This window comes from Macaca fascicularis, chromosome 13 (genome assembly GCF_037993035.2).
Source record: "Macaca fascicularis isolate 582-1 chromosome 13, T2T-MFA8v1.1".
Classification (NCBI taxonomy): Eukaryota; Metazoa; Chordata; class Mammalia; order Primates; family Cercopithecidae; genus Macaca; species Macaca fascicularis.
In genome coordinates, this window is record NC_088387.1 from 116,193,234 (window position 1) to 116,208,928 (window position 15,695).

Genomic DNA, 15,695 nt, shown 5'->3' on the forward strand with positions numbered 1-15,695 from the left:
AGCCGTGACTCCTCCAAAAGGTAGGGTTCTCCTTGGGTTTGTGATGCCTTCTAGTTCTGGGTCATTTCCACCAGCAGAGGGACCCCTTGAGGCGAGGGTGCTAATCCTTGTTCTGTGCACTGTAAAGAACAGGCAGGATTGTGTCAATACACTTGTGGGGCAAGGGAGCCTGGTGACAACTCCACGCATATGAGACAGGGGTGTGGCCGAACAGGAGAAAGAGGACAGACAGCAAGGAGGTGAGTCGGCCTCTCTCCCAGTCCTCAAGTCTGCCCCAGTACTTGTCCTACTGTGACTTGCCTTGGAGGAGTGAGGCATTGGAGAGGGAAAAGCTTGCGTGAGCCAGGCCTGCCCCTTGGGCTGCCAGTCTTAGTGATACAAACCTGTATGTTTAGGAGACAGACCAGCAGGGGCAGCAGTCTGAGCTGTTTTCATGAGCCCTAGTAAGTTACTGAGGCCTTAAAATTAAGTCTACAATAAGATGATAGGCCTTCCTACATAGAAAAAATAAGGATGCTGGTCCATGTGAGTAGACAGATATGCACATAGGCAATGCCCATGCTAATCACAGTACTGGCCAGTGGGAAGATCTTTGTTCTTAGCCTGGTCACACATTTCTCCTAGTGGACTCCAAGATGGGTCACACAGCCCAATGTCACTCTCTGGCTACTGAGCACAACTGCTGACAATCCATCCTGTCCCCACCCTGGGTAGCCCGGAAAATCCCTGTAATGATACACAGGCCCTGTCTCCAAGCCATCCCTCTCCCCAGGGCCCCACCGCAAGGTGGAGACCATGACTCAGCCTGGTCCCTGCTGGAGCTTATCTCTGTGGGCAGTTCCAGCAGGAAATCTCTGGGATCTCAGTGGGAGTTGAGGCATTGGGAGGGCCCTCCTAGGGGCTGCTGGATGCTGGGCAGCGGGAGAGGGAGGAGAGTTGCTCGGGAGCTCTCTAGGCTAAATCAATCCTTTCCCTTTCAGCTCAGAGATAAAAACCTGAAGTGCCATTTGAGCGCTCAGCACCCAGGAATGTCCCCACGCAGCTGACAGGCATCGGCTTCCATTTAGAATGTGTGAGATTGCTGGCTGCCAGACCCACCCCTGTGGTTTAGTGAATGCCAAGAAAGTCCTGGAAATGAAGGAATTAAATAGCCATAGTCCAGGCATGTATTTCTCACACTGAGAGTTACTCAGCACCCTCACATAGCAGATCCGGATATGTGGGTTACAATAATCCCTTATATTTATATAGCACTTTTTAGTTTACAAAGCACTTTCAAGTCCATTAGTGCATGTGATCCTCCAGACGGCCCTATGAAACATCAGGGAAGCTATTATTAGTCTCTCCCCACTCTGCTCCCATAATTCTTTGTACATACCTCCTCTAAAACACTTATCACTTGGTTCTGTAATGACTTGCTTACAGTGTGTTATAGTGAAAAGAACATGGGCTTTGGAATCAAACAGCCTTGAGTGTGAAAGCTGGCTCTGCCATTTACCATCTGCCTGAGCTTAGGTTAGGTACTTCCTCTCTCTAAGTCTTAGTTTTCCCATTTCTAAGAGTGCAGCTAAGAAGCTGATGATCTCCTCTGGTTGTTGTAAGAGTTAGAGAATGGAACGTATATGAAAGTACCAAACACTGTCAGAATGCAGTAAGTAGTCACTAAAGATGGGATCTTCTCTTCCCCAGTGACAGTGTGTGACTTAAAGCTGGCCCCACACTTTATTTATTTTGTATATCTCCAGAGCTTAGCACAAGATTTGGCAAATGGGCATTATTTAAAAACAAGAAAAAACAAATGCATGAATGAAAGAATCCTATTTTATAAACAAGGAAATGGAAGCCCAAAGTGGCTAAGTGCTCTATCAAGGGTGAAAGTGGAATTTCTGGTACCTTATCTGAAGTCCTTCCCCCTGTTGCAGGTTCTCAACATCTGTTGTCAATCTTCCTATTAGTTAATTAAACTCCTGCTCCAAACACCATCCTTGACTGTTGCCAGTGCTTCTGGCTTTTTCCCAATGAACTCAACTCTTCAAGGAAATGAAAGAGGCTCATGTGCACAGAAAGGCCAGAAAACAGTAGTTGGTCAGCATCCTTTGGGTCTAAGCTATAAGCAGTGCAAATTAGCCCAGCCATTTATATGCAAAATAAGCACCAAGCCTTAAAGATTGTTTGAAAATTGCCTATCTAAGGAGTGTAAGTTAAAAGTTGATTCAAAAACTGTTGGGTTGCATCTAGGAAAGTGAATGCCAAATTGGTCTTTTCAAATTCAAATCTAAGTTAACCTTCAACTTAAAACCTACAGAGCTTCTTCATTATCACTTAGATTCAGGGGCAGAATCTCTTCCCTGGCCTGAGTCCCTAAGCGGACCAGCCTGGCTCCCACATTGCATCTTAGACTCTTCCTTGCCTCTGCCCATCAGGATTTCTCCTCTATCCTACTGGCCTTCCTTTAGGTTTTATGATGTCACATTCTTCCCCTGCATATGTTTGTTTCATCTCTCCAGAAACTCGTGTTCCTCCTTCCTTTAGTTAACTCGTGTTCCTCAGATTTTTGCTCAAATATCACTTCCCCTAGACATCATTCCCTGATTGCCTAGTCTAGGCCAAGTTTCTTTATGATACGACACATAGCATTCATTAGGATCTTTAATATCAGTTTGTTTTGTTTTGTTTTGTTTTGTTTGAGATGGAGTCTCACTCTGTCACCAGGCTGGAGTGTAGTGGCACAATCTCAGCTTACTGCAGCCTCTGACTCCCTGGTTCAAGCGATTCTCCTGCTTCAGCCTCCTGAGTAACTGGGATTACAGGCATGCACCACCACACCTGGCTAATTTTTATATTTTTAGTAGAGATGGGGTTTCACCATGTTGGCCAGGATGGTCTCGATCTCCTGACCTCATGATCTGCCCACCTCGACCTCCCAAAGTGCTGGGATTACAGGCGTGAGCCATCACTCCCGGCCTTATATCACTTTTAATACACACTCTTACAGTGATTACTGAACAATGTCTGCATCCCCCTCTACAATGGAAACTCCATGAGAACACAAAGGTTCTGCTGGTTTTGCTCACTTTTGTATCTTCAGTGCCTGGCATATAGTGGCTGCTCAGTGTTTATCAACAAGAAGAAGGCTGATCTGGCTGACTCAGAAGGTGGTCTCCTACTAGGTCACCTGGGTAGCAGGTGTAGAGGTCCAGCCAGGTCACTGATGTTTGAGAGGTTTTTTGAGCTCAGAGACCTCTCATAGAATAATAGACTCAGAACTGAAAGAGAATTTAGGTATCATCTAACCCCAAACTGTCCCTCTTCTCAAACCTCCCTGGCCATGCATTTCACTTGATAAATGGTTTTCCAGGCTTTGCTTGGGCTTATTCTGTGCAAGAGATCTACATTAATAGATGATAGGATTACATCACCCAGAAGAGTCCCTTAAGAAACTGGTACAGACAAGCAGAGGATAAAAACACCCAGAAGAACTGCATCCACGTTTTAGAACATTTTAAATCTGATAAATAAGCAAACATTTTGTAAAAAGATATAGAAAGAAACAAGTCTACCTTGTGTTTTGGTATTGACTTCCAGTTCCTCCCTCCTGGGGGATCAACCTGCCCTTGAACCAGGGTCAGCAGTGCCAGCGTCTCCTCTAGTTGGCTTCTCACAATTTTGTTGTCCTGAGTCTATTCCAGATCTCCGTTGTCTGGTACACGTCATGAACTGGCCTGGTCACATGTCGATTTTGGTATAGATATTCTCACCATCAAGGATTCTCAGTCATTCTCTCATTTGCTCAAAATTCAATAGTTAAAACGTAAAATCTTTTCGCTTAAATGGCCAAGAGCTTGACATGTGCATTTCCATTACTTTTGCAGAGCTCCTTTGTTTTACTAATTTCCATGTGTCCAGGATCTGATGCTGGGACGCTGGTGAGTTGTGCTGAATCACTTTTATTTCTGGGTTTAATTTCTGCAGTTAGGCTCAGAAATGGGGTAACTCTGTGTCTTATGGGCATGGCGATGCAGGAGGAGCACCCCTTCCTCAAGTGTTTGCAAATGTCAACTATGACCATAGTAAGAAGTTTAGAGTTTTCACAAATACAATTATTTGCAGGCTGAGTCTAGCCTGGGAGGTACTTTTCTACTTTCCATATGCTCTTTTCTCTGTTCTGCTCCCCCCCCCCCCCCCCCCGGGATTCTTTGCTACAAAAGTCCCTTGACAGTGTCCCCAGTTACAAATACATGCTTGCCCCAGGCTTTGACTGAATTTGCTGTCTGTTTAATACCTACTCCATATGGGATAGATTAACACAAAAAGCTTTAACCTTGTACAACACTCAGATGCTTTCATGTAATGGCTGTGAGGATGGGGGGTGGGACATGAACACATAAGTGGGTGCATGTACCAAGAACAGAAATCCATTGAGTTCCCCCAGACCAGACGTCTACATTCTGGAGGGCTCTCAGCAGCCAATAAATTTGACTTGAACTTTTTTATTTCATGCATTCTGCTGTTAAAGCAAACCCTTCTTTCTAAACTAAGTATAATTGCAAGATACTATTCTGAGTGCCAAAAACGTCAACTGTAAGTTGCAAACATGGACACATTTAAACAGAACCATATGTTAGATTGAAAGGAAAAATCAGAAAGGAACCAATCATTCTACCTTTTGCTGCAGAGATAAATTGCAATGAAGCAACCATGTCAGAAAAAAAATTAGGGAACCAGTGATCCTCATGCAATAATACACTATGTATTTTCATTAGGAAAGAGAGTTTTCTGTGCTCTGTGAACATTATTGGCTAAAGTCTCATAAAAACTTAGTTCATTGAAGACAGAAAAATAATACTAGTTTATTTAACATCTAACTAACTGACTGCATTTTGCACCCAGGTCATTCAACTGAGAATTAGGGAAATTTGGTTTTGTTTGTCTTTTGTCAATAAATGCCCTTGTGACTTTAAGGGATGACTTTCTATCTCACTCAGAATAAAATCCACAGTCTTTACAATGATCTATGTCATCTGTCACCATCACAAACCCATTACAACTCCTCCTTCTTGGGTTTATTTAGTCCTCAGGAGTATTGTATGGGCTAGGTTGTTGCTTTAATGTTATTCCTATATATAAGAAAACTGAGGCTCACAGATTTTTAAGTAACTTAACCAAAGAGGTAGAGGTAGGAAATGGCAGGGTAAGGACTATAATTAAAATTTTTTTAGGCCTAAGATTTTCCACTGGGCCATGGGATATATTTTTTTTCTTTAATATGCTCACTAAGCCTTAATTGGCTAGTCTGTACCACAAAAAGTTTAGATTGCATTTCCACGCCTCAAATTGTAGTATGTTTATTAGAGAGATACATAAACTATTTTCAGGTGGTCATAGACAAATTTAAGGGAAAACATTGTGTGTTGGTGTATGTGTTTTGAAAGTTTAAAACTAGCTTATTAAATCCCGGATTTAATGGACACGATTGCTTATGATAAGAGTAAATTTCTTTAACATAAAAAAAGGACTGATTTAAAAAAAAAGAAATCATTATATTGTATATAGGGAATCAAGGTATGGAAAAATATATTAAGACCATATCAAAATACTTTAAAATTATAAAACAATGAGCTGAATAATTCCAAATAGTTCTTCTAGTTTTAATAGTTTGAGTATCTGTGATTTTTCTAATTTAGAAAGAAAACATAATTTTAAAGTAAGCTCAAATGTACCTTAAAGAGGTAAAAAAGACCCAGGTAGAGTGGCTCAAGCCTGTAATATCAGCTACTTGGGAGGTTGAGATGGGAGGGTCACTTGAGCCTAGGAGTTTGAGACCAGCCAGAACAACATAGCAAGACCCTATCGCTATAAAAATAAAATAGTAATAATAATGTTTTTAAAAGATGGAAATACAGAAAACGACTACTATGTAATCATCAAGGTGGCAATACAAAGCAGATTAACACTGTGTTAAAAGATTGCTAACTTTTTTTTTTTTAAGAATAGACTCATCTTGTCACTCTGACCATCTTTCCCCATTGGATGGAATTAGAGAGCATTAGAAGTTTCTGGATTAATCCACTTATCTATAGTGTCATCTAGTTGCACATCCAGTTCTCCTGCGATGGAAGCCTTCAGATCGAACTGTTTGCAGTTACAGCAGCACGAAGCGCAGTCATTGTGACTTGGGCTGGAAGCCAGTGGAACACATGTTTTGAAACAATTTGACTCTAGGTGATGTTTGAGGTGGCGGCGCATGAGGTGTATTTTTTTTTTTCACTGAGATTAGCTGATTCTTGGGCATTAAGTAAGATAAAGAAAGTGAAAAGAAGATTATTGACAAATACACTACCTTTCCTGGAAAAAGTGGCTTTCTACTCTGTATTAAAGTACCCACGTAAATAACATTATTAACTCCGTTTCATGAAGTATGTTACTGATCTCAGTGCAACGCATAAAGAGTGGTTTTTCAGAGAAGTTAGATTCTCGATTAATAATCTAATTGAATTTTGTCACCAGATAAAATATGAATTAGGCAAAAGACGAGTGATTTGAAGAAAAATAGTGATGTCACCACTTAACATATGATAGAAAGTTTCTTTCTCATCCCCATTCTTTATTCAAATCTTGATCTATCATCATAGTCATCACTATCATATGTATTTATCTGTTTATCTATCTCTATCATCTATTTGTTATCTATCCATATATGCACATAAGGCCAACCACATACTGTGTGGGAACTCATATAAAATAAAAGTATCAGGCCTTTTGTTCAAAAATTACTAAGAATTTCAGGATGGAGACAATAGTGCCTTAAACCCTCTCCTGAGCATGTGGCTGTGTGGGGTTGTGTGGGGCTGTATGGGTTGTGTGGGGCTGTGTGGGTTGTGTGGGGCTGTGTGGGTTGTGTGGGGCTGTGTGGGTTGTGTGGGGCTGTGTGGGGCTGTGTGGGATCGTGTGAGGCTGTGTGGGGCTGTGTGGGGCTGTGTGGGATCGTCTGAGGCTGTGTGGGGCTGTGTGGGGCTGTGTGGGGTTGTGTGGGGCTGTGTGGGGCTGTGTGGTTTGTGTGGGTTGTGTGGGGCTGTGTGGGGATGTGTGGGGATGTGTGGGTTGTGTGGGGTTGTGTGGGTTGTGTGGGGCTGTGTGGGGCTGTGTGGGGCTGTGTGGGTTGTGTGGGGTTGTGTGGGGCTGTGTGGGGCTGTGTGGGGTTGTGTGGGTTGTGTGGGACTGTGTGGGGCTGTGTGGGGCTGTGTGGGTTGTGTGGGGCTGTGTGGGGCTGTGTGGGGTTGTGTGGGGCTGTGTGGGGCTGTGTGGGGTTGTGTGGGGTTGTGTGGGTTGTGTGGGGCTGTGTGGGATCGTGTGAGGCTGTGTGGAGCTGCACAGTTGCACGCCTATGAAGTTGCCTCTGTATAGGTGTGTGTGTTCCATTATCCTAATTTTTCCTGAAAATGCCCTAAGCTCAAAAACCTGAACTTATCCCTTCGGGTAGCATTTTATCTCACACATGTGAATGAAAGGCTGAATCTGTGAGCTGTCTTGTGAGAGAAGAACCAGTCAGAGGAACTCACTACATATAAACTTCTCTTTGTGTCTGAATTACAGCAGGCAACACACTTTTACATTCACAGAGTCATACGGCATTTTTATTTTGCCACAGAACTCTGCAAATATCTCGTAATATATGATAGTTAATGCATTTCTTGGAATTATTCCACAAAGGGGCTTGCTATCAGCCAGTCTGAACTTCTACTGAGTCGGTTTGTCTCCAAACTGTTATATGTAACTTGGGAGAAACCTTCAAGTTTTCCTTAAACTTAAAGGTGGGACATAGAGGAAAAATGGAAAGTGATTAAGAATACAAACCCATGAGCCACAAGGCAGCCATGCCAGTTCCCTTGGGTCCTTTTGGGGCACTTTGGAACTTCCCTTCCCAGCCCCTGTGGATTTTCGCCTCCCAGGTCTTCCCTGCTCGGGCCCGCTGGCACCTGAATGTTCCTCTAGAGTCTGGCTTCCTCTTGGGCATCCTTGTCAACATCCCCTCCACCCTCTTCTCCCTGAGGTCCACTCAGTTCTGGCTGTGGGTCCTCGTTTCTCACTCAGTTCTGCCCTTCCTTGTGAGAAGGCTTCTTAAGTGAAAATGTGTTTGACTGTTCTCAAATTAATTATCTTATGTGTTTATAAAGTCACAATCTTAAAGGATTTTCTTCAAGATTGTTGACAAAGGAAGCAGAAACAGGTAAGCCTAATTGATAATTGCAGTTATTTATTATCTCGGGCTCAGATGAGGCAGCATAATGAGGATAATCTTTTCCAAAGTGATGTCTGCATGAGGTGAACCAGCTCTGCCCTAAATCATAGATTGAAGGTCATCAAGAAACCTTAGAGATTGCCAGGGATCTAACTTTCTGACTTTATATGTAAGGGACCTGAGGCTTAGGGGGATGGTGTCTATCTTTATAACATATATGCAACACAGAATTGCCCACAGATTCTGTTCATCAAAATCTTAGCTTGGTATGCAGAAGAGATCTATGAAGTCTTAGCCTGGACTTCAAAGCCTTTTATCATTTCCTCTCAACCTGACTTTCTAACATTCCTTAGCCACATTGGACTAACCATAGTTCTAAACCACAGAGAGCATGTTACCACATTTTATTTTTATCCAAACTATTCTTTGCTAATGAAGACATTGCATTTTCTCTCTACAGCCTCCCATGTCTGGTCAACTCATTTCCTATTTACCGTACACATTTCTGTGAATCCTCGTGCATTGTAAAAGTGTCTCATTATTATTTAAGTATTTTGCTCATAAATTTTCCCTAAACTTACTTTTCAAACATTGGCTAAGATTTCCGTAATTCGTTGCCCATTAGACTGGGCCTTGGGAATACAAGAGGAATAGGACACACTCTTTACCTTCAAGGCATACAAAGTATAGAAGACTGGCATCCAAAGAACCATGAAGCCAGCATGGCGTGCGGTTACTGACATGTGCCTACAGACACAGGTCAGGGCTAAGGGTATCAGTGAAGGCTTCCTCCAGCAGGTAGGACCAGTTTGAGTGGAGATTTCACAAGTCACTAGAAATTCTACAGTTCAGAAAGTGTGAGTTAAAGTATCAGAAAATAGGGAGAAGAACCCCTGATACCATAACACGTTTCAAAATTCATGAATATTCCAAGAGGTTATTCTAATGCTTGTATTTTTGGGTGTGTGTGACTTAGGGGTAATGAGTGCACTGTTTCTTCTTGTGTGTGATTGCATCTCTTGCTTTTCACATCCAGAAAGAGACCCCTAGAAGAGCCTGTGCTCCCCAGTTATCCACTGAGCAAAGTAATTCAGAAAAAAAAAATCTATTACCAAATAAAAACAGAAAATTTGGAGGGTGTTCTCCAGGTGAGGGTCACCGCATCTCATGGATGTGAACTAGCATGCCACCCTCATAAAGAGAAGCAACACAGAATCAGAATATATGAACAATATTGTGATTTTTGTGGACTGTCTATACCACTTTCTTTTCTTGTACAAGCTGTGAGGCTAAGTGAATATAAATGATTTTTCATTTTCTTTTCCTACACAGGCACTCACTGTCTTACCTAGGCTGAGTGCAGGAGCACAAACAGCTCATGCAGCCTCAACTTCCTAGTCTCAAGCATTCCTCCTGCCTCAGCCTCCCAAGTAGCGGGGGCCACAGGTGCATGCCACCACTAGACCAATATAGTTTTAAAATTTTTCTTTGTAAAGACAAGGTCTTACTTTGTTGCCCAGGCTGGTCTCAAACTCCTGGCCTCAAGATATCCTCCTGTCTTGGCCTCCCAAAGTGTTGGGATTATAGTCATGAGCTACTGTGCCTGGCCAAGAAATGATTTTTTCACAAATCACAGAGCCCAGAGTAAAAACTAATCTATTGTCCTGCCATCAAAGTTGTGCTGTGTCCCTTTTCCTGGCATGATGCTTTCAAAGTGAGATTCAAGAGCGTTGTCACGTAGTGGTGGAAAGCACTAGTAAAGCCAAGGAATGACAGATGTGCCCATAGGTTAGGGAAAGCCAGAAGCGGCATGTATCAGCTTACCAGGAGCTCTGTTCAAGGCAAGAAATGATCGATGAAGGCTACTGATCTAACATGGCCTTTCCTTCCCTTTAAGGTAGAAAAGGGATTATTGTGAAAATTGTGATATAACAAAACTATATGGGCAGTAATGGTGAACTCAATATGGATAGGTTTGCCAAGCAACAAGAGTACAAATGCAGTGAATTTGGTCTATTGATGACATTCACATGGGATCCATGGGAGAGCTTCTTGCTTAGTATGGGTGCAAGCGAGGGATTCAGCAAACATTTGAAGGCAAATGAAAGCACTCATGCTGTTGGGATGGCTAATTGGCTGGTATTTTTCAATCCTGGCAGGGGTGAGTTTTCTGAAACGAAGTAGAAATCTCGTAATAATTCAGCTGATAGCATTTTACAAGGCTCTGGAAGGCACTTTCGGGGATCACTTTTTTTTTTCTTTTCCAAAATCCCTTAAAGGTTATTTTTTATCAATAAAATACTCATACTTCATTTTTCAAAGGTCTCCAGTGCCTGAAGAAAGATTGAAAGAATGTCAGCCTGGAAAAAATATGCTTTGAAAACAATGGTGACATTTCTCGGCAAACAATTGACAATTTCCTACATTCGGTTTGTCTGTGATGATAATTAGTTAACAGCGTTCAACTTGGTTCACCTTTGAGGAATTTGTCAAGATAATGTAGCCCTATTGCCTTTTAATTATTTTAATCATTAAAACATTGCACAGATACATGCTGTTCTCATTCTGTGGGAGTTGAAGCTTATAAACTCAGAGAGGGAAACCAATTTGAAGCTAACAGAGGAAGAGCAGTAAAGTTGTTAGTTAATTGAACAAACCCTCATTGAGCCCTTACCATGTGCCAGGCACTGTGCTTGAAGCTGGGGAGATGTAAAGAGGAATTAGCCATGGTTAGTACTCTCCAGAGGCTTACAAACTCATATAACCAACTATAAACCATTTGATAAGTGATCTAATAGTGCTATAAACAAAGCATTTGAGAATGCAGAGAGGGGAGGAATCCATTCTGCCTGGCAGGGTTGGCAAAGTTTAACAGTTAATGTCTTTCCAATGGAAAATGGCCAAAAACACAACCCGAATTGGTTTAGTGAATAAGGAAATATTTCTGAAATAGGAAAACTAATACCAGGAGTAGGATTGGGTTCAAAAAGTCAGTTGATTTTACTGGACTCTGCTTTTCTCACTCTCTTTCTTGGGTCTGTTCTCTAAGTGTCGGGTAGGCTTCATCCTCAAATCATGTGTTGCAGCAAGATGGCAGCATCAGTTCCAACATGACACTTCTTCCAGCTACAAGTACAGCAGCAATTATACCTGCAATGTTTCACCAAGACCTAACAATAGCCTTTTTATATCTTGCTGGCTCTGAGCCAATTAAGGGGAATGCATTATTCTAATTGGGTCAATTAGAGTCCACCACAGCGGCTGGAGGTGAAGTCACTTCCATCCAAACCTCATGGGTGAAGAGCCTTGAAAAAGTGAATTCTTTCCACCCCTACTCCCACACAAAAATCAATCAATCAATCACAGTATTTTGTTTGTTTGTTTGTTTTTGTTTTTTGATTTTTTCTTGAGACAGAGTCTAGCTCTGTCACCAGGCTGGAGTGCAGTGACATGATCTCGGCTCACTGCACCCTCCACCCCCCAGGTTCAAGTGATTCTCCCGCCTCAGCCTCCCAAGTAGCTGGGACTACAGGTGCATGCCACCACACCCAGATAATTTTTGTATTTTTAGTAGAGACAGGGTTTCACCATGTTAGCCAAGATGATCTCAATCTCTTGACCTCGTGATCTGCCCGCTTCAGCCTCCCAAAGTGCTGAGATTACAGGCGTCACAGTATTGTTTTAGTAAAAGAAGTTTGAATGAATGTGGGTGGGGCAGCAAAAATAAATAATATCTGTCCTAAATCTAGAAAATCATGAAGGCAGAAAGTGAGACCAGGTGTGTGCATCAGTGTGCCAGGCAGAGTGCATGCACATGGAGCAGGCACAAAAGTGCCCAATATCAGTATACCAATACGTGTGATGCTTCTCATTCTCCATCTGCGCGTTAGTGAACGGCTCAAAGAGGCGGAATAATGATGACAGTTTATGGATGCAGGCACAAAAATGTAAAGACAAGGGTTTTCACAAAGCAGTAAACATTCTATAGGGGCGAGGATTCAGTGAGGCATTAAAGATGACCAACATGCCAGGCCACAGGATTAACGATGACATTACTCTCTATCTCGCTAAATTACTTATTTGTAAGTCTTGCTCATTAGAACGTATGTTGTCTCTTAAGGGAAAGGTACGCATGATTAAGTGATTTGGATCTTTGGAGCACCTCCTAGTGAACATGAAGCACCTCCTAGTGAAGGTAGAGAAATAAAGAGGAAATAAAATAGTCCTGAATTCCTCTCCCTCCTCAAACACATAAATACATAGTTCCCAAAGCAGCCTAAAAGCCACGTCCTGGCCATCTTTTTTTCCTCTGTCCATTCATCTGGAGATGAGAGTGCTGATGAATTTGAAATGGTGAAATTTGTATATGTTTAGAATTACTGGACTGGAAATGCAGAATTGTGTCTTGCTCACACAAACTGGGTTTCATTTCCGGACTTCATGAACCAAAAATCACTGAAAAGGTATGATTGTGTAGCCAATCTTCACGGTTAGAATTCATTGAACAAATTATCCTGACTCATTTCATAATTTTAAGATCTAGTCTAATTGGCAATAGCAATAGCTATTATTTTATTCTTATTTGAAGACAAACTATGGTTTGGGAAATTCTGATATAAACCACGGTTCATTGTAGCAAAGTATTGTGAAAAGAAAAAGGAAATGCATAGAGAGGCTAGCCCTAAGTGTTAAGCGTGATTGCTGTTTTCCAGAAGGGAATAACTACTTTGCTTCCCTGAGCCTCGCCATCCACACAGATAAAGCAGGGATGGCTGCTGAGGATGAGGCTTTCTTTGTCAGGAAGCATCCTCATAGGAGCGTTGAAAACTCAGACTGGATGAGGCAACTGGTCCTTCGCATGTACCAGTCATTCTGCCAGCAACGTTGTTTTTCTCTCTCCAAACCTTTATGCTTCACCTTTGCCTTGCTAATTCTTGCTTACCCATGAGGACTACACTTAGAAATGTCACCCAGGATTTCTCTGACTCCTCCAGGTTTTGTTCCATGCCTCTCCTCGGAGCACCCACAGCTCCCTGACCCTCCTTCTAGCATTTTCTACATTGGCATCTAATTCCTAAACCACTGCTAGTCCCTTTCCCTCCAGACTCATACTAACATTTGCACTGTTCTATTCCCAGGGAGCACTGTGGAGCCACAGAGATCATGGGTACTCTCTTGCTGAATAAATGAATAAATGAGTGAATGAATGCATGGGGCATCTGAATGATGTGCTCATTGATTTAGACTCTAGCTTAACAGGGTAGAGAGAAGCAGATCTGTGGTTAGTTTGACATTAACTTAACCCATACAGGCAAAAGAGTTTAAATGGTCCAGGTTCCTTAAGGTAATCTAGGGGTTATCACACCTTTCCCATTTTGGTCAGTCAGCAGCTCTGTGACTTCAACAGCAGTTTGGGTTTCAAGGAAAGAGCCCTAGACTTAGAAAACATGGGCTTAAATTCCAGCTCGGCCATTCATACACTATTTGACATCATGATTCTGCCTCTTGGAGCCTTTTTACTGATTTACAGATGGAAAATAATAAAAATTACTCATATATGCATAAAATGTTCATTTAACTTATTTAACAACTACATGTTAATTGCATAACCTAATAAATAGTTAATAATCTATAGCTAAATATAGATAGGCCCAATAAAGTGGTTGTGGAAGTAAAAAAGAAAGTAAATAAAAAGTTTTGTAAAATGGGAAATGTTGCTCAAACATGAAGTGTTACTATAAAACCGAATGTGCACTGTCTGATACAACCTGTGGGCACAGCCCAGACCTAACTGGAGAGTTCAGGTTAACCTTCACGAGAGCCACCCTCTGGGACTCTCTCTTTTTCCCTCCTGTTCATTCCTTAATGACCAGTAGAGTTTGGTTGGCAAAACGAATTAGCTGTGCATGGTTTTCTTTCCATCAGGTGGACAAAGTGACTTGTCTTGGGCAGTGGCCCCAAAATAATTAATTTTGTAGTAGAAACACAGACCCATCTTCTCACGCCATTGTTCCTTCATTTGTAAACTTGTGTATAGCTTAAAGAAAATGCATTCAGCATCTTCTGATTTGTCACTCTTCAACCACTAAAATACTATTTTGGTAAAGTAATCTGTTGTCCAGAAACCTAACAGTTCCATTGTACAGGTCCTTTAAAGCTTTTGCTTTAGAAGCAGAAGAAATAGAATCACATTCTTCCTCCCCACCTTGGCCCTGTCCCCACTTAAACCCCTACAGATTTGAGATTGGTTTGACATTTAAATTTTAGCATTCATGCTGATTTTAAATGTAGTCAAAAGCACTCTTTTTGCTTTTAGTAAATGAATTTTCAATTTACCAATAAGAAAATCACAGTATTGGACTGTGCTAAACCTGACTCGACTTTGCGTTTGTTGTATAATTAATATTAATTGAATATGCATTGATTTTGTTCTTTGGACTAATGGAGTAATTTTAAAAGAAAAACTCGTTTCAGTAATTAAGCAGATTAAAATAGATAATATATATTTCTTGCTTAATCAGTCCAATAATTGAGTTCCACTGGTTTAAATTCTCATCTACTTCACATTTAATCAAAGTTAAATGCTATGTTCATCCTAAAACTAAATAGTGCATGGACAGTATATTTAACCTAAAGAATCACATTACGAAATTTACCGTAACATAGATGCTTTATTCTTACTTAAAGTTCGTCAAGAATAGGTTTTATTTTAAAGTGTTCTAAGATTGTTTTCGAAACCCCACTAATGAGAACAGCATTTTTACATGCCTAAGATGCTAGAAGAATATCATATGGCAAGCCTAAAGTACCGTGGGCCTTAACACGTAAACAAAGCACCCACAGCAAACATAAACAATGGTACAATCAGAGGCGCGTACTGGCAGCCGTAAAGCAGAGCTCGCTATGGTGCCAAATATGAAAACAACAGCACAGCTGGGATAGCAACCTGATGCATGCAGCTTTCACTCTTTAGAATCTAAAAGACTGGCCAGGCACTGTGGCTCACGCCTATAATCCCAGCACTGTGGCAGGCCAAGGTGGGTGGATCACCTGACGTCAGGAGTTCGAGACCAGCCTGGCCAACACGGCAAAACTCCATCTCTACTAAAAATACAAAATTAGCTGGGCATGGTGGCGGGTGCCTGTAATCCCAGCTACTCAGGAGGCTGAGGCAGGGAATCGCTTAAACGTGGGAGGCGGCGTTTGCAGTGAGCGCATATGGCGTCACTGCACTCAAGCCTGGATGACAGAGTGAGACTCTGGCCAAAAGAAAAAAAAAAAGTCTAAAAGACTACCAGAACTCATAGACTAGGGGAACAGGAGAGATTCCATGAGCTTGCATGCACAGAGGAAGCTGCGAACACCATGGTGGTAAGGGCAGCCAGAGCAGAAAGTACTGCCTCTGATTCCCATGGTGCGTCACTGGGCGGCTCAGTTAACTTTTCTCTCCCTTCAG